Raw genomic sequence first — 25,890 nt, 5'->3', positions numbered from 1 at the left:
AATCATAAAGTTAATCTAAGCATGTCCCTGTGGGAATGAACTAGAAATAATTCTATATTACTTGCGAACGCGTATACTTGCGTGAATTTTAGCGCGTGTTTAGCGACTAACAAGTTTTTGGCGCCGCTGTCGGGGACTATTGTGTTAAGTTTTAGTTTAGGTATTTGTCATCAGTGATCGTTAAAGTTCATTGACTCGGACATTGTTACTTACTTACTCTTTTCCTTGTCGTGTTTCAGGTACTCTAGCGAGCGTGTGTCCATACGCGTTCGCGGGCTCGTATGAGAACTCTGGATCAAACCGAGGAAGAAGCTGTAGTGATTTGAAGGAAAGTTTTTAAGGACGAAGAGAAAGTAGAAGAAGAAGAGAAAATGGAGGAACCAGCTTTAGTAGTGATGGGAGATCAAGCGGAAAATCCTAAGGCTCTGATGGACTATTCTCAGCCTAAGATCAATGATATTGAGTCGAGCATCATCAGACCCGCCATCTCGGCAAACACTTTTGAGATCAAGTCAAGAACGATTCAGATGATACATAACTCAGTTCAGTTTGGGGGTTCTCCTACAGAAGACCCCAACATGCACATCAGGGATTTCATCGAGATCTGCGACACTTTCAAGTTTAATGGGGTGACTGAAGATGCTATCAAGCTGCGACTCTTCCCATTCTCGCTGAGGTATAAGGCAAAGTGCTGGTTACATTCTCTACCACCAGAGTCTATCACCATATGGGAGGATCTTGCTCAAAAATTTCTCACTAAATTCTTTCCTATGGCGAAGACTGCTGTAATCAGGATGCTCTTACTCAGTTTTCTCAACAAACTGGAGAATCTCTGTGTGAGGCTTGGGATCAATATAAGGAGATGCTAAGGAAGTGCCCACACCATGGCATGCCTGATTGGATGATTATAAACTGTTTTCACAATGGATTGGGTGCTACTTCTAGACCCATGCTCGATGCAGCGTCTAATGGAGCCTTATAGGCCAAAAGCTATAATGAAGCTTATGAGTTGATTGAGCTCATGACAGCTAATGAATACCAGAATCCTACGCAAAGAATGTTGCAAGGCAAGGTAGCAGGAATTCTGGAAGTGGATACAACTACTGTTATAGCTGCTCAACTTCAAGCTTTGACGATGAAAGTGGACTCTTTGGCGAATTATGGAGTTAACCAAATTACTAGTGTTTGTGAGCTTTGTGCGGGGCACATGAAATTGAGCACTGTGCTATTTCTAGCGAATCAACTCAATTTATAAACAACTTTCAGAGATCACAGCAGCAAGCTCCAGCCACTTATCATCCAAATAACCGCAATCATCCTAACTTCAGCTGGAGTAACAATCAAAATACGATACAACAATCTTATCAGCCATACACAGCAAAGCAGTATAACCCTCCTGGTTTTCAGCCGCAATATGCCCCTAGATAACAACTTCAACTTCAGCAGCTGCCGCAAGCTAATAAAAAATCGGAATTGGAGGAGTTGAGGCTCATGTGCAAGAGCCAAGCTGTATCTATCAAGACCTTGGAGAATCAGATTGGGCAAATTGCTAATGCATTACTGAATCGTCAACCTGGCACGCTTCCGAGCGATACTGAAGTGCCAGGAAAAAAGGAAGCTATGGTGTATGTGAAGGAAATTACATTGAGGTCTGGTAAGGTTGCAAATCCTAAAAAAGCTAAGACTCCAGAATTTGAAGTTGAGGCTGAAGAAGAAGAATTGCAGAAGGAAGTAGAATTGGAACCAAGGAAAACTACTGTTGAGCACACTCTTCTTGAGGGTAATACAGGGGAGAAACAGATCTATCCTCCACCTCATTTTCCTAAGAGGCTGCAGAAGAAAAACTTGGATAACCAGTTTGAGAAGTTTCTGGAGGTGTTCAAGAAATTTCACATCAACATACTTTTCGCTGAAGCTCTTGAACAAATGCCTAGTTACGTGAAGTTTATGAAATGTATTCTCTCTAGGAAGGTGAAGCTTGATGACTTAGAGACCGTTGCTCTCATGGAGGAATGCAGTGATGCAACAGAAGTTGCCTCTGAAGCTTAAAGATCCTGGAAGCTTCACTATTCCATGCACCATTGGAAATATGTCATTTGACAAGTGTCTATGTGACTTGGGAGCTAGCATCAATCTGATGCCCTTGTCAATCTTTAAGAAGTTGGATAAACTCATCTTCCCTGCCGATTTTTTAATTCTTGATTTCGAGGAGGATAGGAAGATTCCCATAATCTTGGGAAGACCTTTCTTGGCTACTGGCTGAACCTTGATAGATGTGCAGAAAGGTGAGCTCACCATACAAGTGGTGGATCAGGATGCAATTTTTAATGTGTTCAATGCCATGAAGTTCCCTACAGAAAATGAGGAGTGCTTAAAAGTGGAGTTGGTTGATTATGTGGTTACTTCAAAACTTGATCAGTTGATAAGGTCTGATGCCTTAGAGAAGGCATTGTTGGGGAATTCCGATAGTGAAGATGATGAAGGGGATGAGCAGTTGCAATTTCTGAATGCTTCTCCTTGGAAGAGGAAGATTGATATTCCTTTTGAATCTCTGGGAATGGAAGAGTTGAACAAAGCTTCTAAGCGCCTCAAGCCATCTATTGAGGAAGCTCATACTCTTGAGCTTAAGCCTTTACCTGAATATTTGAGGTATGCGTTTTTAGGAGATTCATCTACTTTGCCTGTTATTATTGTATTCGACCTTTCAGGTAGCGACGAGGAGAAGCTTTTGAGAACTCTTAGAGAATTCAAATCGGCAATTGGTTGGACTTTGGCAAATATTAAGGGAATCAACCCTTCTTATTGTATGCATAAAATTCTGCTAGAGGAAGGTAGCAAGCCTACTATTGAGCAACAAAGAAGGTTAAACCCTATCATGAAAGAGGTTGTGAAGAAGGAAATTCTTAAGTGGCTGGATGCAGGGATCATCTACCCTATTTCTGACAGTACATGGGTGAGCCCAGTTCAGTGTGTGCCAAAGAAATTAGGTATCAATGTGGACGCTAATGAGAAAAATGAGCTTATTCCTACACGAACAGTCACAGGGTGGAGAGTTTGCATTGATTACAGGAAGCTGAACAAGGCCACAAGAAAAGATCACTTCCCTTTGTCGTTTATTGATTAGATGCTTGACAGATTGGCTGGGCATGAGTACTACTATCTTCTGGATTATTATTTTGGTTATAATCAAATTTGCATTGCTCTAGAAGATCAAGAGAAGACTACTTTCACTTGTCCATTTGGTACTTTCGCCTTTCACAGAGTTTCTTTTGGGTTATGCGGAGCACCAACCACATTTGAGAGATACATGATGGCTATCTTCTCTGATATGATTGGTTAGAAAGTGGAGGTGTTTATGGATGATTTCTCTGTGTTTGGTGATTCATTTGATGAGTGCTTGCAGAATCTAGGCGACGTTCTCAAAAGGTGTGTTGAGACAAATTTGGTTCTCATTTGGGAAAAAATGTCATTTCATGGTGCGACAGGGCATTATTCTTGGGCACAAGGTCTCTAGAAAGGGTCTTGAGGTGGACAAAGCCAAAGTGGGGGTCATCGATAATCGTCCTCCACCAAATTCTGTTAAGGGGGTTCACAGTTTTTTTGGTCATGTGGGCTTCTACAGGTGATTCATCAAGGACTTCTCAAAAATTTCTAAACCTTTGTGCAATCTTCTGGAGAAGGATGTCCCGTTTAAGTTTGATGACGAGTGTGTGGCTGCTTTTGAGTTCTTAAAGAAGAGTTTAATCACGGAACCTGTCATAACTGCACCCGATTGGAGTCAACCTTTTGAGATGATGTGTGACGCAAGTGACCATGCAGTTGGAGTAGTTCTTGGGAAGAGAAAGAACAACAAATTTCATGTGGTCTACTATGCTATTAAGACCCTAAATGGTGCTCAACTGAATTATACTACTACGGAGAAAGAACTTTTGGCTATTGTCTATGGTTTTGAGAAATTTCGATCTTATCTACTTGGGACAAAGGTGACAGTTTTCACTGATCATGCTGTAATTCGATATCTCATCTCAAAGAAGGACTCGAAGCCTAGATTGATTCGATGGGTTCTTTTGCTTCAAGAATTTGAGTTAGAGATCAAGGATAGAAAGGGGACTGAGAATCAAGTCGCCGATCATCTCTCTCGTTTAGAGGACCTAAGTGCTACTTCATTTGATAAGATATTAATAAATGAGTCTTTCCCGATTAGCAAATGTTTGGAGTGCAAGAAGAAGAACTGTGGTTTGCAGATATTATGAACTACCTTGTGAGTAATATCATGCCTGCCGACTTGACATACGCTCAAAGGAAGAAGTTTCTGCATAAAGTAAAGTGGTATATGTGGGATGAGCCGTTTCTTTTTCGACAAGGAGCTGACCAAATCATCAGGAGATGTATTCCTTACAGCGAAACGGGGGGGGGGGGGATCTTGTGAGATTGCCAGTCAACGGCTTATGGAGGACACTGTGGTGGAGAAAAGATAGCAGCTCGTATTCTTCAAGCAGGTTTCTTTTGTCCGACTTTATTTAAAGATGCTCATCAATTCATTTTGAAATGTTATCAATGTCAACGTGTAGGTAATATGTCAAAGAGGGATGAGATGCCTCTTAATGTGCTTCTCGAGGTTGAAGTCTTCGATGTTTCGGGAATTGACTTCATGGGGCCATTTGTCTCATCTTGTAACAATTAGTATATCTTGTTGGCGGTTGATTATGTGTCGAAATGGGTTGAAGTTAAGGCGTTGCCAACGAACGATGCGAAAGTAGTGCTTAAATTTCTTCACAAGCAGATATTCACAAGATTTGGAACGTCAAGAGTCATAATCAGTGATGAGGGGTCGCATTTTTGCAATTACAAGTTCATTGGTATGATGCAAAGGTATAATATGAATCATCGCATTGCTATGGATTATCATCCTCAAACGAATGGTCAAATTGAGGTATCTAGCAGAGAGATCAAGCGCATTTTAGAGAAGGTTGTGTGTCCATCGAGAAAAGATTAGTCTTTGAAGCTTAACGAAGTTGTTTGGGTGTATAGAATAGCATACAAGACTCCATTGGGAATGTTGTCATTTCAGTTGGTTAATGGTAATGGGTGTCAATTGCCGGTGGAGCTAGAGCATAAAGCATATTGGGCTTTGAAGATGTTGAATCTTGATTTAGATGCAGCTGGAAAACAAAGAATGCTTCAATTGAATGAACTCGACGAGTTTCGACTTCAAGCATATAAAAATAACAAAATGTATAAGAAGAAAGTCAAGAGGTGGCACGATAGGGGTCTAGTGCTCAAATCATTTGTGTCGGGGCAACAAGTTCTCTTGTTCAACTCTGGTCTTTGTCTTTTTCCTGGAAAGTTGAAGTCAAGATGGTCAGGGCCGTTTGTTGTCAAAACTTTGTTTCCACATGGAGCGGTGGAGATTTTTGAGAATGATCCGGGCCAAGCATTCAAAGTAAATGGTCAGAGGTTGAAGCATTCAGAGGTTGAAACATTATTATGGTGACATGGCAAACCGCGAGGTGGTTAGTGCCGTTTTGTTGTCCATTTGATCTCGCAATTCTACATCAAGCTAACGACGTAAAGCAAGTGCTTCTTAGGAGGTAACCCAAGTTTGTTGTACATTAGTAGATAGAGGAAGAAGAAAGAAAGGAGAAAATATAAAAAAAATTAAAAAAGTGAAAAAATTAGGGTCTAAGTACAAAAGCACGGCGCGCCTGCGCTGAGGAAGCGGGGCGGCCGTGCTGAAAATCCAGAGTCACGGCGCGCCAGCGCTGCCTAGCGGGGCGGCCGCGCTGAAACATCAGAAACACGGCGCGGTCGCGCTGAGGTAGCACGCGGCCGCGTTGGTCCCCGAATTTTGAAAAAAAATAACAAATTGTAATTAAAGAGAAAATCGGGGACTTTGATCAAAAATCAATTCCTACCCGAATTTTACTCTTCCATATCCCAAATTTCCCTCTCCAAATCAAACTCATTATTCCACTATTCCCATAATCAATTCCCACTTCTATTCCAATATCTAATTCTCTTCTCACCTCCTATATATACACAAACTTCTCCACCACTTTTCAAATTCTCAAAACACAATTTTCTCTCAAACACTTATCTTTTATTCTCTCTTATTCAATCACAATGGCTCCCAAGAGACAAAGAACTCTAGTAAGCAGCACCACCACCGATTCTTCGAGTGTGGGTGGTGTGAGGCCGAGGTTTTCAACTCCCGGGGCTAAAGCGGAGTACACGAGGCTTCTCTGGAAGACTATAGCAAAGGATCGAGGTTTTCTGCCATCGGAGAAAGATGGTAAATTGTTGGAGATTATCTTGGAGATGGGCTGGGTTGCTTTTTGTGCGGCACCCGCTGCTGTGCCCATGAGTGTTGTTCGAGAGTTCTATGTTAATGCAAAGGCAGAGAAAAATGGCTTCACGGTGGTTAGGGGATTACTGTGGAGTACAATACGGATGCAATAAGGAGGGTGAATGAGCAGCCCGCGAGGAGGCCCAGGCAGGACACTTGGAACGATAAGACGCCGGAGGACTTTTATTTAGATCTGATTGTTGCTACTTTGTGCATACCTGATACTCACTAGAAGTTCAAGGGGGCACGACCAATATTCTACGTTCACTGCTTTGAGCATGAACAGGTTTGCCCGTGCATGGAATGTGTTTATTTGTGGTAATATCATACCATCTTCTCATGTGCATGATGTGACTATGGAGCGTGAACGACTGTTGTGGGGCGTTCTTCAGGGTGATTATGTGGATCTTGGAATGGTGATTTACCAGGGTATTCTGAGGTTTTTGAGGGGGAGTACTCTGGGGTCTATACCTTATGCGTCCATTGTGACGAAGTTGTGCGTGGCAGCTGGTGTTCATTGGCCAGCACACGAGCAGCTACAGATTCCGAGTACTCCAATTGACAACACCACTTTAGCAACGATGCAAGAGTGGGATGGAGGCAAGCCTAATTTGAAGGGGCTTGGATATACTTTTGATCATCTACCTGGTGGGAGGCCAGTTGCTGGGGCCACTCAGACGAGCAGGACTGCGTGGAGATCTCAGCTAGGTGATGAGGCTGGACCATTACAGCAAGAGCTGATATTGGAGCTGGTATGAGCATGACGCAGTACAGGCATCTAGGGAGGAGGATGGATGCGATGCATGACATCCATAGTTGGTTTGCACGTGATCTCACCCAGACACTAGGGACTGCATTCAGAGCCACATGTGTTGACATCTAGTGGCCAGTATTTGGTGAGAACTCCGTATATCCACCTTCAGATACACCTGACACTCCACCCGTTTGGATGAGGATCCTGATTCCGAGTAGGTATGCCTGATTCCTTACTATTACCTTTACTGAGGATAGTGAATATTTTAAGTTTGGGGTAGTAGTTGAAGGAATATGTTTGTGTGAGTCGTATATAGTTGCATATTCATGTTAGTTTAGTGCATATAGTTGCATATTTTGTAATATAGTTTTTTTTTATTATTTTTGTAGTTCTTATGATAGTTTATCATATAGTTCATGCATTTGCATAATAATATGATCCCTTAGATAATTTTTCCGATTGACTTGTGATATTGATGCTAGTGTAGTGATGTCGTATTTAGTGATTTTAAGTCTTGTCGGATTGATTTACATGCTAGAGACAATTGTATTTCACTAAGTCTTATAGGTTGCTTGAGTTCTAGATCATGATCATGGTTTGTTTGTTTGTCGAGGTTTAATCGCTTGTTTATATTTAGAATTTAGGATATTCTCTTAATGATATAATAACATGGATTTTTTTTAAAAAAATGGAGAAATTGGATTTCGTTGCTAGTTGTTGTGGCTAGGTGTCAATTGGCTAGTAGCCGGCTCATATTTATAGGAGTAGTCTAGGGTTGAACGAGATAGAGCGAAACGCGCTCGTTCAGAATTTTGTGAAAAAAAATAAAAAATAAAGAAGAAAAGAAAAAAAAAAAAGAGAAAAAAAAGAAAAAAAAGAAAAAATAAGTGTTATGTATAATTGATCACGGGTGGGCTCTTTAGTACTCGAGTTATTAAGTTCTTAGGGGACTTTGTGCCTAGTGACCTAAGGCTTTTATAGTCTGGGATCCGCTAACCTAAAGCTCGTTACAAGGGTACTATTATATAAGTCTTTTGTGGACCTCACTCATTGCACGGTCAAATAAGCATACTTGTGTTCTTTTGTTGTGAATAAAATCATGAATCCATATAAAACTCCATTATAAGAATTAAAGTGTTATAAGTTATTTTGAGTCTAGCTTTTATTTTATCTATAACCTTATGATTACTTTGATGAGTAGTGAGTCATGATTATTGATCTAGTTGCGATACTATATCTGTAAGCATTTGCACTTACGCATGTCTCTGGTTTGTAGGTTGATTTGTAAGGTTTGATTGAACTTTATGTGAATAACTGCATTTGTTGAGATGTTGCTTGTTGATTGGTTTAGTTATTCTATGAGGATCGTTGCATTCATGCATTTTTATGTCTTGTTCTTTGAGTCTGTTTATGCTTGAGGACAAGCATCGATTCAAGTTTGGGGGTATGTTGAGTGGCATTTATGACACTTTATCACGCTCCATTAAGCTTTGAATTGGTGTATTTGTACTCAAGTTGTTGGTTTTTTAATGTGTTTTCTAGTGTTTTTGTATTTCAGGCATTAATCCAGGATTCAGGTGAATTAGCATTATTTTGGTGCTAATATGGTGTTAGGATGGTGTCCATGGAATAAAGCTTGGGAAACCAACTCATTGCAGCAAGAATTGAAGAAAAGCAGAATTTTCTCTAGGCGCACGGCACGCCCGCGCTGTCATAGCGCGCGCCCGTGCCCAAACTACAGAGATGCAGCGCGCCCGCACTGATGAAGCGCTCGGCCGCGCTAGTTCGGGATGTTAAAATCTTGATTCTACTTGGCTTCTAATTTGAGGACTTCTACTTTGCATGGGCTGCTATATATACTTAAATAAAAGACATTTTTCAAGAAAGAGACGTACCAGAGCACAAGGAGAAGGCGTAAGAAGACCGTTTTAGCACGCTTCAAAGAAGACGAAGAATATCTAGTTCTTACTTGTGATTCTTTGTTCTAAGTTGTACTTTGGATGCTAGTTTTCTTATTCGTGAACCTATACTCTTGTTTCGTACTTGGTTTATTATTTGTTATAAAGACAATATTTATTATACCATGCTTTCATCGGAACCCACGTTGATGATGAGTCCGATTATGGGCTAATCATTATCGTGGGGTTCTAGCGGATTTATTTATGGATTTTTTTAGTTGATTTATTTCGATGCCTTAGTGTGTGGTGACTGTATGATAACCTAGTATTGGTTGTGCTAATTCGTCTTATGAGTGTCGCGAACTTACAATATAGTTTGTTAATTCTTAATGAAGCGAAAGTGAATTTAAGGGTTTAGAACTTGCCATGCTAGCATAGGTTCATGTGTTATTGTTATGCATAATTTGTAGGTAATTTTAACCATCTTACTTGCCCTATGTAATCACGATGGAGAACTTGCGCATTAAACAATTATGTTGTCAAATTCTATAGACATATAGGGTCTCAATATAATTGGTATCTATTCAGCTTCTATCTCTTTTGTAGATGTCTGGTAGTATGGTATTCGTGCAACGAAAGTTGGCGTTTATCAGTATCGTGTTATCTGATTAGTGTCATCACCATTACATGCTAAGGTTAAGAACGAAAAGGCTATTGAATGAAGTACTTAATGAAGTTAGAATCCCATGTTTGTGTCATATATTATTCAACTCTCTTTACTGTCTTTAGTTAATGTTCTTTAGTATAATTCTCCATAGTTAATCGTAGTATAATCAAAACTCAATTTGTTATTCATCTTAGCATTGAATAATAGCCATATCATTGTTGCATAAGTTCATAAATCACAAAGTTAATCTAAGCATGTCCCTGTGGGAATGAACTAGAAATAATTCTATATTACTTGCGAACGTGTATACTTGCATGAATTTTAGTGTGTGTTTAGCGACTAAAAATACCTTTCCATGCCCTTTTTGCTCTTGGTTGTCCATGGAATTAATTTCATGGTTGCCTTTGAGTTCCTCATGGCTCTCCTACGGCTATTTCAGTGAACGTTTTGTACTCATCCTAGTGGACGTTCTGTACTCGTTCTTGCTAAACGTTCTTAGTTCTATTGAACTTGTTCTTATAGGAAGTCTTATACTTCATTGAACTTGTCCAAACATCCTTTGTAGGATGTTATGCACTTCAACAAACTCGTTCTCGTGGACGTTCTAGTGTTCATAAAACTTGGTTCTGCTAAGAGTTATCCTTTTCAAGGAATTTCCAAAGGGCCTCTCTAGAGGGCCTCCGGAGCAACTTTTGAAGGCCTCAGGGCTCTCCTGTAAGAGCTTCTAATAAGCCAAAAGGCCTCAATTTATTGGCTGGTAGGCCAAGGCCACTACGGAGGAAAATTATGGCCATCTTGGCTCTGCTACGGAGGCTTCTGGTCAGCCATATACCCCCCATTTTTGGGCTAGTCAGACGAGAGTTCTACGGAAGCAAATCGTGGCTGTCATGGCTCTGTTACAGAGGTTCCTGGTGGGCCATTGCACCCATTTACGGGCTGGTCGGCCGGGAGTGCTACAAAAGCAAATTGTGGCCATCATGGCTCTGTTACGGAGGCTCCTGGTTGGCCATATGCCCCCCATTTGTGGGCTGGTAGGCCGGGACTGCTACAGAAGAAAATTGTGGCCATCATGGCTCTGTTACGGAGGCTCCTGGTCGACCATATGCCCCCCATTTATGGGCTGGTTGTCGGGAGTGCTACGAAAGCAAATCATGGTCGTATTGGCTTTGCTAAGGAGGCTCCTGGTCGGCCATATGCCCCCCATTTGTTGTCTAGTTGGGGGTTACTCTGGACGCAAGTTATGGCCATCAAGGCTCTACTACAGAGGCTCCTGGTCAACCATATGCCCTCCATTTGTGAGCTGGTCGGTCAGTGCTACTACCGAAGCAAGTTGTGGTTGTCAAGGCTCTACTACAGAGGCTCCTGGTCGGCCATATGCCCTCTATTTGTGAGCTGGTCGGCTAGGGCTACTACAGAAGCAAGTTGTGGTCATCAAGGCTCTACTTTAGAGGCTCCTGCTTGGCCATATGCCCTCCATTTGTGAGCTGGTCGGCCAGGGCTACTACGAAAGCAAGTTGTGGCCGTCAAGGCTCTACTACAGAGGCTCCTGGTCGGCCATATGCCCTCCATTTTTGGGCTGGTCGGCCAGGAGTGATCTTTATGGACCTTAGGAGTCTCCTGCAGGGTAGTTGTTAGGACGAAAACATACGTTAATTTACACGCAAGTATACGCGTTCGCAAGTAATATAGAATTCTTTCTAGTTCGTTCCCACATAGACTGGTTTAGGTTAAGTTCAATTTATGCACTTATGCAACAATTTTATGGTTATTATTCAATGCTAAGATGATAACAAGTTGAGATTTTATTAACTAAAAGATTATAATAAATAATATTAACTAAGAGAATTGAGGCTGAATTACTTATATGAGACAAACATGGAATTCTAACTTCATTACTACTTTATTCAAAGTCATTGTTCTTAACCTTAGCATGTGATTGTGATGACAACTAATTAAATAACACGAAACTAGTAAACGCTAACTTTCGTTGTACGAATACCTTACTACCAGACATCCACAAAAGAGATAGAAGCTGAATAGAAACCAATTATATTGAGACCCTATATGTTTATAGAATTTGACAACATAAAGGTTTAATGCGCTAGTTATCTATCTTGATTATATAAGGCAAGTAAGATGGTTAAAATTACCTACGAATCATGCATATCAAATACATGTACCTATACTAGCATGGCAAGTTCTAAACCTCTATATTCACTTTCGCTTCAATAGAGATTAACACGCTATCTTATAAGTTCGCGACGCTCATAAGACGAATAAGCACAACCAATACTATGATATCATACAATCACCACACACTAAGATATCGAAAGAAATTAACTATTGAAATCCATAAGTAAATCTGTTAGAACCCCATGATAATGATTAGTTCATAACTGAACTCATCATCACCTTGGATTCCGATGAAAGCATGGTATAATATTCTAGGTCTTTATAAAACTGAATAAATAATCAAAGTATGTAAACAAGAGTAATAGGTTCAACAAACAAGAAAACAAGCATCCAAGAGTACAACTCAATCAAGGAATCATAAGTAAAAACAATCTTTTCTTCTTCTTCGTTATATTTGCGCGGCCGCCCTGACCTCCTGTTTAACTGGCGCGGCCGCCCTGAAGCTGAGCGCGACCGCGCTGACCTTCTGTAAGAATTGGATTTTTTCTTCTTTAAATGCCTGCAACTGCTGGTTTCTTCGTGCAATCAACCAAGGCTTCATCCCGACACTCTTCTAGCATAAACTCGATGCAAAACCATTCCTTCTTCCTGATTATGCCCAGAAATACAAAACACTACAAAAACACATCAAATACACAAACAACTTGAGTAAAAAAACCAATTCGAGCCTTTGTTGAGCGTTCTAAGTGGATATAAATTCCACTTAACACACCCCCAAACATGAATAGATGCTTGTCCTCAAGTATAAACAGACTCAAAGAGCAAGAAATAAAATGAATGAATGTAACTAACATGAATGCAACGGTCCCTTCAGAATAACTAAACCAACCAATGAGCAATATCTCAACAAATGTAATTATTCGCACCAATATCAATCAAATCCCACAATTCAACTCACAAGCCAGACACATGTGTGTGTGCAATTGCTTAACAGATATACTCTCGCAACTAGATCAATAACCATGACTCACCACTCATCATGGCAATCACAAAGCTATAAAAAGAATAAATGCTAAACATAAAATGACTGACAACACTTTAATTTTATTGGAGTTATACAAGAATTTATGCTTTTATTGATAACACATAAACAAACACAAATATGCTTATTTGATTGTGCAATGAGTGAGGTCAACAAAAGACTTATGCAATAATACCCATGTAGCGAGCGTTAGGTTAGCGGATCCCAGACTATAAAAGCCTTAGGTCACTAGGCACAAAGTCCCCGAAGAACTTAATAACTCGAGTATTAAAGAGCTCACTCATGATCAATTATACATAACACGTATTTTTTTATTTTCTTTTTTCTTTTTTTTCAACAATTTCAGAATGAGTGTGTTTCGCTCCATCTCGCTCAACCCTAGACTACTCATATAAAATGGGCCGGCTACTAGCCATTTGACACCTAGCCACAACAACTAGCAATGAAATCCAATATTTTTCTCCAATTTAAAAAATCCATATTATTTTACCATTAAGAGAATATCATACATTCTAGACATAAACAATTGATTAAACCTCGACTAACAAACAAACCATGATCTAGCACGCAAGCAACCTATAAGACTTAGTGAAATTTTTTATTGTTTCTAGCATGTAAATCAATTCGTTAAGACTTAATATCTCTCTATACGACATCATTACACTCGCATCAATATCACAAATCAATCGTAAAAGCAAACCTAAGAGATCATGATAAAATGCACATGCAACTATATGTAACATACTAACATGCAAAATAAATATGCAAACTTAAAACTACATGACAAATATGCAACTATATGAACTAAACTATCATGAATATGCAACTATATGGACACACACACAAATATATTCCTTAACTACCACCCCCAAACTTAAAATTTTCACTGTCCTCGGTGAAGGTAATAGTAAGGAATCAGGCATACCTACTCGGAATCAGGATGGTCATCACCCTCTGTGGGTGGAGTGTCAAGAGGTGGGTACACATAATCCTCACCAAAAACTGGCCACTGGATGCCAACTCCTGTGGCTCTAAAAGATGTACCCAACGCCTAGGTAAGGTCCTGTGCAAACCTGCTATGGATGTCATGCATCACATCCATCCGCCTCATCAAGCGCCTATACTGCGCTTAACCCAAACCAGCACTGTCCACTGCTTCCTGCTGCTGCTGCGAAGAACTAGGCTCACCTCTATGATGTCTCCATGCTACTCTACTAGCCTGAACTGAACCACCAGCATATGTCTGATCGGATGGCTGGCCACCCGGTAAATGATCATAAGTGTAGTCGAGCCCCTTCTCATCAGCCTTCCCACTGTACCACTATTGCATCACTGCTATCATTGAACTATCAATTGGGGCACTAGGTAGCTGAAGCTGTTCGTGTGCGGGCCAATGAACTCAAACCGCCACACAGGGCTTCGTCATAATCGACGCACAGGGAATAGAACCCGTAGTGCTCCCATGCAGAAACCTCAGAATGTCATGATAAATAATGAAGCCAAGATCCACATAATCACCCTGTAAAATTCCCCACAACAACTTTGCACGATTCATAGTAACATCATGCACATGTGAAGAAGGCATAATGTTCGCACAGATAAAAGAGTTCCATGCACGAGAAAACCTGTTCATGGATGAGGCAGGGAAAGTGGCATACTCGTTCGAACCCCTCTTAAACTTCGAATGAGTCTCGGGAACACACAACATAGCAACGATCAAGTCCAAGTCAAAATCCTCTCCGGTCTTCGTCACCCAATCCTCCTGATCCGGCTGTCTCTCGGGCTGGTTAATTACCCGACGAATAGCCTTCACAGTGTAGTCCACAGTCAAACCATGAACCACCGAGTACCCATTCTTATCCGCCTTCGCGTTCGCATAGAACTCGCGAATAACACTCATGGGCACAACAGTGGGTGCCTCACAAAAAGATACCCAACCCATCTCCAGAATCATCTCCAAAAGCTTACCATCCCTTCCCGATGGTAGAAAACCCCTCTCCTTCGCTATGGGCTTTGATAGCATCCTCGTATACTCCGCTTCAGCCTCCAGAGTAGCAAACCTAGGCCTCACACCACCAACACTCGATGAATTAGTGATGTTGCTGCTAACTTGAGTCCTTTGTCTCTTTGGTGCCATTGGATTTGAATAAGTTGAGAAAAGAGAAGTGTTTAAGAGAGATTTAGGGTTGAGATTGAAAAATATGGTGAGGAATGGATGTGTGGAAGTGTATGTATATATAGATAATAAAGAATTAGTTTTGGAATAGAAGTGGGAATTGATTATGGGAATAGTGGGAGTAATGGGGTGATTGGAATTGATTTGGAGAAGGAATTATGGTAGTGGAAGGAGGGAATTTCGTCTAGGTGTAATGTTTTATTTTGAATTTTCAATTTTTTTCTCTAGGGCCTTAGCGCGGCCACCCCTCCAAGCAGCGCGGGCGCGCCGTGTGTCTGTCAAACCAGCGCGGCCGCCCCGCTTCCTAGCGCGGGTGCGCCGTGCTTCTGTACTTTCAGCGCGGCCGCCCCGCCAGGCAGCGCGGGCGCGCCGTGCTTCTGTCAAAACACCCTGTTTTTTCTATTTTTCTGTTTTTTTGTGTTTTCTTTTGCTTTTTTTCATCCTTCTAACTTCTTTTCTTCCTACTAATGTACAACAAGCTTGGGTTGCCTCCCAAGAAGCGCTTGGTTTACGTCGCTAACTTGACATAGAATTCCGAGATCAAGTGGACAATAAAACGGCACTAACCACCTCACGGTTTGCCGTATTTCCATAGTAGTGATTCAGACGCTGTCCATTTACCTTGAACGCTTGGCCTGGATCATTGTCAAAAATTTCCACCGCTCCATGTGGAAACAGTTTTGATAACAAATGGCCCTGACCACCTCGACTTCAATTTTCCAGGAAAAAGACGGAGACGAGAGTTGAACAAAAGAACTTGTTGCCCCGACACAAATAATTTGAGCACTAAACCCCTATCGTGCCACCTCTTGACTTTCTCCTTATATATTTTGTTGTTCTCATACGCTTAAAGTCGAAACTCATCGAGTTCATTCAATTGAAGCATCCTTTTCTTACCAGCTGCATCTATATCAAGGTTCAATTTCTTCAATGCCCAATACGCTTTGTGCTCTAGCTCTACAGGAAAATGACATCCTTTACCATAAACCAATGGAAATGGAGACATGCCTAGTGAAGTCTTGTATGTTGTTCGATATGCCCAAACAGCTTCATCCAGCTTCAAAGACCAATCCTTCCTCGATGGACATACAACTTTTTCTAGAATACGCTTGATCTCTCTATTAGACACCTCAGCTTGACCATTAGTCTGAGGATGGTAGCCTGTAGCAATGCGATGATTCACATTATATCTCTGCATCATAACAGTGAACTTGCGATTGCAGAAATGTGATCCCTCAATACTGATTATGACTCTTGGAGTCCCAAATCTTGTGAATATCTGCTTGTGAAGAAAATTGAGCACTACCTTTGCAGCATTCGTCAACAAAGCTTTAACTTCCACCCATTTCGAGACATAATCAACCGCCTGCAAGATATACTGATTATTACAAGATAAGAAAAATGGCCCCATGAAGTCAATTCTCCAAACATCAAAGACCTCAACCTCGAGTAGCACATTAAGAGGCATCTCATGCCTCTTGGACATATTACCAACACGCTGGCAGCGATCACACTTCAAAACGAACCGATGCGCATCCTTAAACAATATAGGCCAGAAGAATCCTGCTTGAAGGATACGAGCTACTGTCTTTTCTCCACCATAGTGGCCTCCATAAACAGTTGAATGACAGTCTTGCAAGATACCCTTTGTCTCGCTGTACGGAATACATCTCTTGATGATTTGGTCAGCTCCTTGCCGAAACAAAAATGGCTCATCCCACATGTACCACTTCACTTCATGAAGAAACTTCTTCCTTTGAGCAGAAGACAAGTCTGGAGGCATAATACTGCTCACAAGGTAGTTCACAATATCTGCGAACCACGGTTCTTCCTCTTGCACCCCAAATAACTGCTCATCGAAAAAAGACTCATTTATCAATGTCTTATCCTGTGAAGTCGTACTTGGATCTTCTAAACGAGAGAGATGATCAGCGACTTGATTCTTAGTACCTTTTTTTATCCTTGATCTCCAACTCAAACTCCTGAAGTAAAAGAACCTACCGAATCAATCTAGGCTTTGAGTCCTTCTTCGAGATGAGATAGCGAATAGCAGCATGATCATTGAAAATTATCACTTTCGTCCCAAGCAAATAAGAATGAAACTTCTTAAAACCGTAGATAATGGCTAAGAGTTCCTTCTCAGTAGTATAGTTCAGTTGAGCACCATTGAGGGTCTTACTAGCATAGTAGACCACATGAAATATATTGTTCATCCTTTTCTCAAGAAGTGCTCCAAGTGCATAGTCACTTGCATCGCACATCATTTCAAAAGGTTCATTCATATCAGGTGCAGTTATGACAAGTGCCGTGATCAAACTTTTCTTTAAGCTCTCAAAAGCAGCTAAGCACTCGTCATCGAACTTGAATGGGACATCTTTCTCTAGCAAATTGCACAACGGCTTAGAGATTTTAGAGAAGTCTTTGATGAAGCGCCGATAGAAACCCACATGACCAAGAAAGTAGCGAATTCCTTTAACAAAAATGGGTGGGGGAAGGTTTTCAATGACCCCCACCTTAGCTTTATCCACCTCAAAACCATTACTAGAGACCTTGTGCTCAAGAATGATGCCCTGTTGCACCATAAAGTGACATTTCTCCCAGTCGAGAACCATATTGGTCTTAACACAGCGTTTAAGAACTACGCCAAGATTTTGCAAGCACTCATCGAAAGAATCTCCGAACACAGAAAAATCATCCATGAACACCTCCACATTCTGACCAATTATGTCAGAGAAGATAGCCATCATGCATCTCTGAAATGTGGCAGGTGCACCACACAACCCAAAAGAAACTCTTTTGAAGGCAAAAGTACCAAATGGACAGGTGAAGGTAGTATTTTCCTGATCTTCTGGAGTGATGAAAATCTGATTATAACCCGAATAGCCATCCAGAAGATAATAGTATTCATGCACCACCAACCTGTCAAGCATCTGATCAATGAAAGGAAGGGGGAAGTGATCCTTCCTCGTGGCCTTGTCCAGCTTCCTGTAATCCATGCAAACTCTCAACCCCGTGATTGTTCGAGTAGGAATGAGCTCATTCTTCTCATTAGAGACCATAGTGATACCTCCTTTCTTCGGCACACACTGAACTAGACTCACCCAAGAACTTTCAGAAATAGGATAGATGATCCCGGCATCTAGCCAATTAAGAATTTCCTTCTTCACAACCTCTTTCATTATCGGATTTAGCCCTCTTTGTTGCTCAACAGTTGGCTTACTTCCTTCCTCTAGCAGAATTTTATGCATGCAATAAGAAGGGTAGATTCCCTTGATATCTGCTATAGTCCATCCAATTGCCGATTTGAACTCTCTCAAAATTCTCAAGAGCTTTTCCTCATCACTACCTGAAAAGTCACATGCATTAATAACAGGCAAATTAGATGCATAACCTAAAAATGCATGCCTCAAATGTTCAGGAAACGGTTTGAGCTCGAGTGTAGGAGCTTCCTCAATAGATGGCTTGAGATGCCCCTCGGCATTTTTTAGTTCTGACATTCCAAGAGATTTAAAAGGCATATCCAGCCTTCGCTTCCAAGTAGAAGCATTCAAATACTACAACTGCTCATCACCTTCATCATCTTCACTATCTGAATTCCCCAACAAGGCCTTCTCTAAGGCATCAGACCTTAGCATTCGATCAAGTTCTGAAGTAACCACCGAATCGACCAAATCCACTTTTAAGCACTCATCAGTATCAGTAGGGAATTTCATGGTATTGAAAACATTAAAAGTCACATCCTGATCCAATACTCGCATAGTGAGCTCACCCTTCAGCACATCAATCAAGGTTAGGCCAGAAGCCAGGAATGGTCTTCCGAAGAATATAGGAAACTTTTTATCCTCCTCGAAATCAAGAATTATAAAGTCAGTAGGAAAGATGAGTTTTTCCACCTTAACCAAGACATCCGCCACAATGCCTCGTGGATATGTAATAGAACGATCTTCCAAATGCAAGGACATATAAGTAGGCTTTGGAACAGGTAAATCCAACTTTTTGAAGACAGACAAAGGCATCGGATTGATGCTAGCTCCCAAATCACATAAACACTTGTCGAACGACAAGTTTCCGATAGTGCAAGGAATAGTGAAGCTTCCAGGATCTTTAAGTTTCGGAGGCAACTTATATTGCAGCACAGCACTGCATTCCTCCGTAAGAGCAACAGTCTCTAAGTCATCGAGCTTCACTTTTCGAGAGAGAATACCTTTCATAAACTTCACATAGCTAGGCATCTGTTAAAGAGCTTCAGCAAAAGGTATGTTGATATGAAGTTTCTTGAACACCTCCAGAAACTTAGCAAACTGCTTATCCAACTTTTGCTTTTACAGCCTCTTAGGAAAAGGAGGTGGAGGATAGACCTATTTCTCCCCTTTATTACCCTCAGGAGGAGTGTGTTTCACAGTTTTCTTCCTTGGTTCCACTTCTGCTTCCTTCTACACATCTTATTCAGCCACATCTTCAGATTCTGGAACTTGAGCTTTTTCTTGGCTTGCAACCTTCTCAGACCTCAATGTAATTGCCTTAACCTGCTCTTTTGCTTCCTTCTTGCCTGGAACTTCTGTATCACTAGAAAGTGTACCAGGTTGTCGATTCAGCAAGGCATTGACAATTTGCCCAATTTGATTCTCCAAGGTCTTGATAGAAACTGCTTGACTCTTGCACATGACCCTCAACTCCTCCAATTCAGATTTTTCATTAGATTGTTGGAGTTGTTGTCTTGGTGCATATTGTGGTTGTTGATGACTTTAGCAGCCCAGTTGATAGTTCTCATTTTCTGAATCGCAAACCCATCGCGCCCGCGTGCTAGACCAGCGCGGGCGCGCTCACCTTCTGCCAAATCAGCGCGGCCGTGTGCTAGATCAGCACGGGCGTGCTTAGTTTCTGGAATTCCAGCACGGGAGCGCGCTAGATCGACGCGGGCGTGCTCAACTTCTGAAGTTGGCCCTGAAATTTTCTGTTTTTCTGATTTTTTTTTGTGTTTTTCTCTTTTTTTCTTATTTCCTCTACCTAGTAATGTACAACAAACTTGGATTGCCTCCCAAGAAGCGCTTGTTTTACGTCGTTAGCTCAACGTAGAAATGCGAGATCAAACGGACAATAAAATGGCACTAACCACCTCACGGTTTGCCATGTCACCATAGTAATGCTTCAACCTCTGACCATTTACCTTGAATGCTTGGCCCAGATCATTCTCAAAAATCTCCACCGCTCCATGTGGAAACAAAGTTTTGACAACAAACGGCCCTGACCACCTTGACTTCAACTTTTCAGGAAAAAGACGGAGACGAGAGTTAAACAAAAGAACTTGCTGCCTCGGCATAAATGATTTGAGCACTAGACCTCTATCGTGCCACTCTTGACTTTCTCCTTATACATTTTGTTCTTTTCATATGATTGAAGTTGAAACTCGTCGAGTTCATTCAATAAAAGCATCATCTTCTTTCCAGCTGCATCCAAGTCCAGATTCAACTTCGTCAAAGCCCAATACGCTTTCTGCTCTATCTCCACCAGCAAATGACACCCCTTACCATAAACCAACTGAAATGGCGACATTCCCAATGGAGTCTTGTATGTTGTTCTATATGCCCAAACAGTTTCATCAAGCTTCAAAGACCAATATTTCCTTGATGGACACACTACCTTCTCTAAAATGCACTTGATCTCTCTGTTAGACACCTTAGCTTGACCATTCGTCTGAGGATGAAAAGTCGTAGCAATGCAATGATTCATATTATACCTTTGCATCATAGTAGTGAACTTGCAATTGCAAAAAAGCGACCCCTCATCACTGATTATGACTCTTGGAGTTTCAAATCTTGTGAAGAAAATTAAGCACTACTTTCGCATCGTTTATTAGCAATGCCTTAACTTCAACCCATTTTGACACATAATAAACTGTCTACAAGATATACTGATTGTTACAAGATGAGACAAATGACACCATGAAGTCAATACCCCAAACATCAAAGACTTCAACCTCGAGAAGCACATTAAGAGAGGGAAAAATCTCAAATTGATCACTGAAGTGAAGCTATAGTATCAAAAAATTGATTAATCTTATTGGGGTCTCAACCATACCACTCTAGTAACCGATAATGATATCTCTGTTAGTTTGACCGGTTGACCAGACGGGAAGGTGACGTGGCTAACGTTTCTTGGACAGAGTGGCTCGGTGGTGTTACGTGGAATGTGAGTCAGAGCCGACAATTAAAAAATTAAACAAAAGAAAAATAAATAACAAAATAACAATTAGAAATAAAACTATATTGACCCGTAAATTACCAAATTAGGGATTAATATGTTCAATCGAAGTTTAATTGAGGTGTGAGAGAAACCCTAAATATCGAATCAAGTGCGAAAACCCCCCGGAGTTGGTTCAAATCGTCTCAAACTGAAGAGGTATGTTCAATCGAATCTGAACAACACTTATGTATGCATATTGAACTTCGATTGTTGTGTTATCTGGGTATATATCTGTAATATCATTTTGATATTTGATTTACAATGTTCGTATATATGTTGTTGAGTTTAATCTGAATCTGTAAGTAATGTTGTTGTATTTAATTTGATTAATCTAAAATTATGCATTTCGTGCTCAATTGTTGTATTCATTTGCATGTTACAGTTCAATGTCGAAGGTGCATTTATACATACACCACCATGGTGATTTTACACCTATTCCTAATGTCAAGTATATTGGTGGTGAAGTTGATGTCCTAGAGGATTTTGATACTGATTTGTTATCTTTTAGACATTTGGATGAGTTTGCTGGTAAATTTAGGTATCACCCTAGTGAGTTAGTGTACTTCAAAACTGATGGAAAAACATGGAAAAATGGTACAAGGTGGTTGTTTGATGATAATTCAGTGAGAGAGATGGTTGAGATACATAGAGGTTTAGGTCGAATTGATCTGTATGTGGATCATTATGAGTTAGATGAGGTGATTTATGGCACTGATAATGGGGGAGGGGTGGAGAAAAACAATGTAGTGATGACAGTGATCAATCTGATCCTGAATATGATGTAGAAACAGAGAGCTCTGAGTCTGATGAAGACAGTCTATATAATGAGTTTGGAGAGAGTGATGAAGAACTCAGGACTAATAGAGAGAATTGCAAAAAATTTAAAGAGTCACTAAATATTAACAAAACTAGGTCTGATGTTAGAGTAACCAAACCTAGCAATATGAGTGATGATGACTCTGACTTTGCTTCTGATGAACTAAGATCAGAGTCATCTTCTAGTGAAGATGAGAATGCTAGGATTGGTTATGTTGGGCCTCCAAACCCCAAGAAGAGGAAGAAAACCAGGACCACTGTTAGGTATGGAAAACAAGTGAAGAGGAAAAAGCTTCAAGTTAGGAGAAATGTAAAGAAGGCAGATAAGGGCATAGAGGATGGATCACCTGTGAAAAGTCAAGCAGCAGAACCAGTGGTGATACAAGAAAGCACAGTTAAACCAATCAAAATTCCTAAAAGAAGATTGCCCTTTGTGAAAGATGACAACCCTGCAGGTAAAACATTTTGCTTAAGTGGGTCCAAGTCAAATGAGCTGGAAGCAAATTTGAGAGGAGCTGTGGGTGACAAAGCTCTGCTAATCCCACAACCTGGGGTGTCCCAGTTCAAACCACCAAGAACCTCTCAATCTGTAACTGGAGTGACACAAAGGACCTCAACCAGATTTCTAGCAAAGAAGCAGTTCAAGTTCAAGAACAGTGAAGATGATCCACTCACAATTGCAGATTAATTGCATCCTTGAATGTCTTACTAGTATTATGAACCCCTTGCATCCTTAAGTCTTTTGGAGATTATGGTAATTTGTAAGCTAAATCCATTTATTTGGTAATTTGTAAGCTAAATGCTTTTATTTTGGAGATTATGTTCCAAATGCTTTTGTAAGATATTTCTTATGCAATTTAAAGGGGCTACTGCTTTTATATTACACATGTTCATTTGCACTTATGATTAAACAGGGGGCATATGTTCATTAAACCACATTTGAATTCATTCAAATATTCATTACATACATGACATTTGCAGTCATTCATCAAATTCATCTACCAACCACATTCATTTTATCCACCTACCAGTCACCAACCACATCTTCTACATCTACTAATCTAGTTGCACATTAACACCACTACAAACATTAATACACAAACAATCACACAAATTTTCAACTGTGTCTTCAAGCTATTATTCTCCACCATTAGATCACGTACATCTTCTTTCAATGCCTTCTTTTTTTCAACATTTTCTGCAAGATTTTCCTCCACAAGCTTTAATTTTTCTTCCAAATATAATCTTTTGTGATTTAAATGGGTAATCACATCAAATGCCCTTCCACTGAAATCTTGATCAAACCATTCGAAAAAATGGCATCCAACACCAACTTCCTAAAAAAATTCGAAGTAACAAAAAATATAAATTTCAAGAAAAAAAACGTATACAAACAAGAATAATTTCTAATTATTTTTTCAATTACCTTCACTGTACCACATGTATAAAATCGTCTTGCTGGGTTATTGTGAGTCCATGAGGTATTCACCCTAGCTCTTTTACCACACCAACACCATTTCTGCTCCCTTTTCTGGCTCGATTCCATGGTAGAAGTACTCATGTTTATTACAATAAAACTTGTGATATTAGGAAGAAGTAGTTATATACATATATATATTGGGTTAGAGAAGAGAACACAGTTGTGTTTGATTAATTATAATGTTACAATCCACCTCAGCTGCTGAAAGAGCCGTTAACAACCATTATGTCCAAGAAACGTTAGCCACGTCACCTTCCCGTCTGGTCAACCGGTCAAACTAACATAGATGTCATTATCGGTTACTAGAGTGGTACGGTTGAGACCCCGTTAAGATTAATCAATTTTTTGATATTACAGCTTCACTTCAGTGACCAATTTGAGATTTTTCCCCATTAAGAGGCATCCCATCCCTCGTGGATATATTACCCACACGTTGACATCGATCACATTTTAAAACGAACTGATGAGCGTCTTTAAACAAAGTCGGCCAAAGGAAACCTGCTTGAAAAATACGAGCTACTGTCTTTTCTCTACCATAATGTGCTCCATAAGCCGTTGAGTGGAAATCTCGCAAGATCCCCCCCATTTCGTTGTATGGAATACATCTCCTGATGATTTGGTCAGCTCCTTGTCGAAAAAGAAATGGCTCATCCCACATATACCACTTCACTTAATGCAAAAACTTCTTCCTTTGAGTGTATGACAAGTCAGGAGGCATGATATTACTCACAAGGTAGTTCACAATGTGTACAAACCACGGTTCTTCCTCTTGCACTCCAAACAGCTGCTCATCGGGAAAAGACTCATTTATTAATGTCTTATCTAGTGAAGTTGCAATTAGATCCTCTAAATGCGAAAGATGATCAGCGACTTGATTTTCAGTCCTTGATCTTTAATTTAAACTCCTGGAGTAAAAGAACCCATCAAATCAATCTAGGCTTCGAGTTCTTCTTCGAGACGAGATATCGAATGGCAGCGTGATCAGTGAAAACTGTCACCTTCGTCCCAAGCAGATAAGATCGAAATTTCTCAAAACCATAGATGATAGCCAAAAGTTCTTTCTCCATAGTAGTGTAGTTCAGTTGAGCACCATTAAGAGTCTTACTAGCATAGTAGACTACATGAACGTTGTAGTCACTTGCATCGCACATCATCTCAAACGGTTCACTCCAATCAGGTGTAGTTATGACAGGTGTCATGCTTAAACTCTTCTTTAAGAACTCAAAAGCATCCACACACTCATCATCAAACTTAAACGGGACATCCTTCTCAAGAAGATTGCACAAAGGTTTAGAAATTTTTGAGAAGTCATTGATGAACCGCCTGTAGAAGCCAGCATGACCAAGAAAACTATGAACTCCCTTAACAGAAATTGGTGGGGGAAGATTTTTGATGACCCCCACTTTGGCTTTATCCACCTCAAGACCCTTACTATAGACCATGTGCCCAAGAATAATGCCCTGTCGCACCATAAGGTGACATTTCTCCCAATTGAGAACCAAATTGGTCTCAAAACACCTCTTGAAAATGTTGCCTAGATTCTGCAAGCACTCATCAAATGAATCACCAAACACAGAGAAATCGTTCATGAACACCTCCACATTCTGACCAATTATATCAGAGAAGATAGCCATCATGCATCTCTGAAATGTGGTCGGTGCTCCATATAGCCCAAAAGAAACTCCCCGGGATACAAAAGTACCAAAAGAACATGTGAATGTAGTCTTTTCTTGATCTTCTAGAGTGATACAAATCTAATTATATCCCCAATAGCCATCCACAAGACAATAATAATCATGCCCCTGCAATCTATCAAACATCTGATCAATAAAAGGAAGAGGGAAGTGATCCTTCCTTGTAGCCTTGATTAGCTTTCTATAATCCATGCAAACTCTCCACCCCATGACTGTTCATGTAGGAATAAGCTCATTCTTCTCCTTTGCTACCACAGTGCTACCTTCTTTCTTGGGCACACACTGAACTGGGCTCACCCATGAACTGTCAGAAATAGGATAGATGATACCTGCGTCTATACACTTGAGGATTTCCTTCTTCACAACCTCTTTCATGATCGGATTTAGCCTTCTATGTTGCTCCATAATAGGCTTGCTTCCTGGATCTAGTAGAATATTGTGCATGCAATATGAGCGGATGATTCCCTTAATATCTGTTATAGTCCAACCAATTGTCGATTTGAATTCTCTAAGAATTCTCAAAAGCTTCTCCTCGTCGCTACCTGAAAGTTCAGATACAATAATAACAGGCAAAGTAGATGCATCACCTAAATACGCATACCTCAAATGTTCAGGTAAAGGCTTAAGCTCAAGAGTAGGAG

At 40.5% G+C, this 25,890-nt stretch overlaps 1 non-coding gene across 1 annotated transcript; it reads right to left on the bottom strand.

Annotated features, from left to right (window-relative positions):
• Positions 1–785: 785 nt before the first annotated feature.
• On the bottom strand, positions 786–891 carry LOC141721993 (small nucleolar RNA R71). The gene has a single exon (XR_012575032.1). It is a non-coding gene; the product is annotated as a small nucleolar RNA R71 (small nucleolar RNA).
• Between the last annotated feature and the right edge of the window lie 24,999 nt (positions 892–25,890).

This window comes from Apium graveolens, chromosome 4, assembly GCF_009905375.1.
Source record: "Apium graveolens cultivar Ventura chromosome 4, ASM990537v1, whole genome shotgun sequence".
Lineage (NCBI taxonomy): Eukaryota > Viridiplantae > Streptophyta > Magnoliopsida > Apiales > Apiaceae > Apium > Apium graveolens.
The sequence above is the reverse complement of the archived record's forward strand: the minus strand, read 5'-3'. Positions and strand labels throughout refer to the sequence as shown.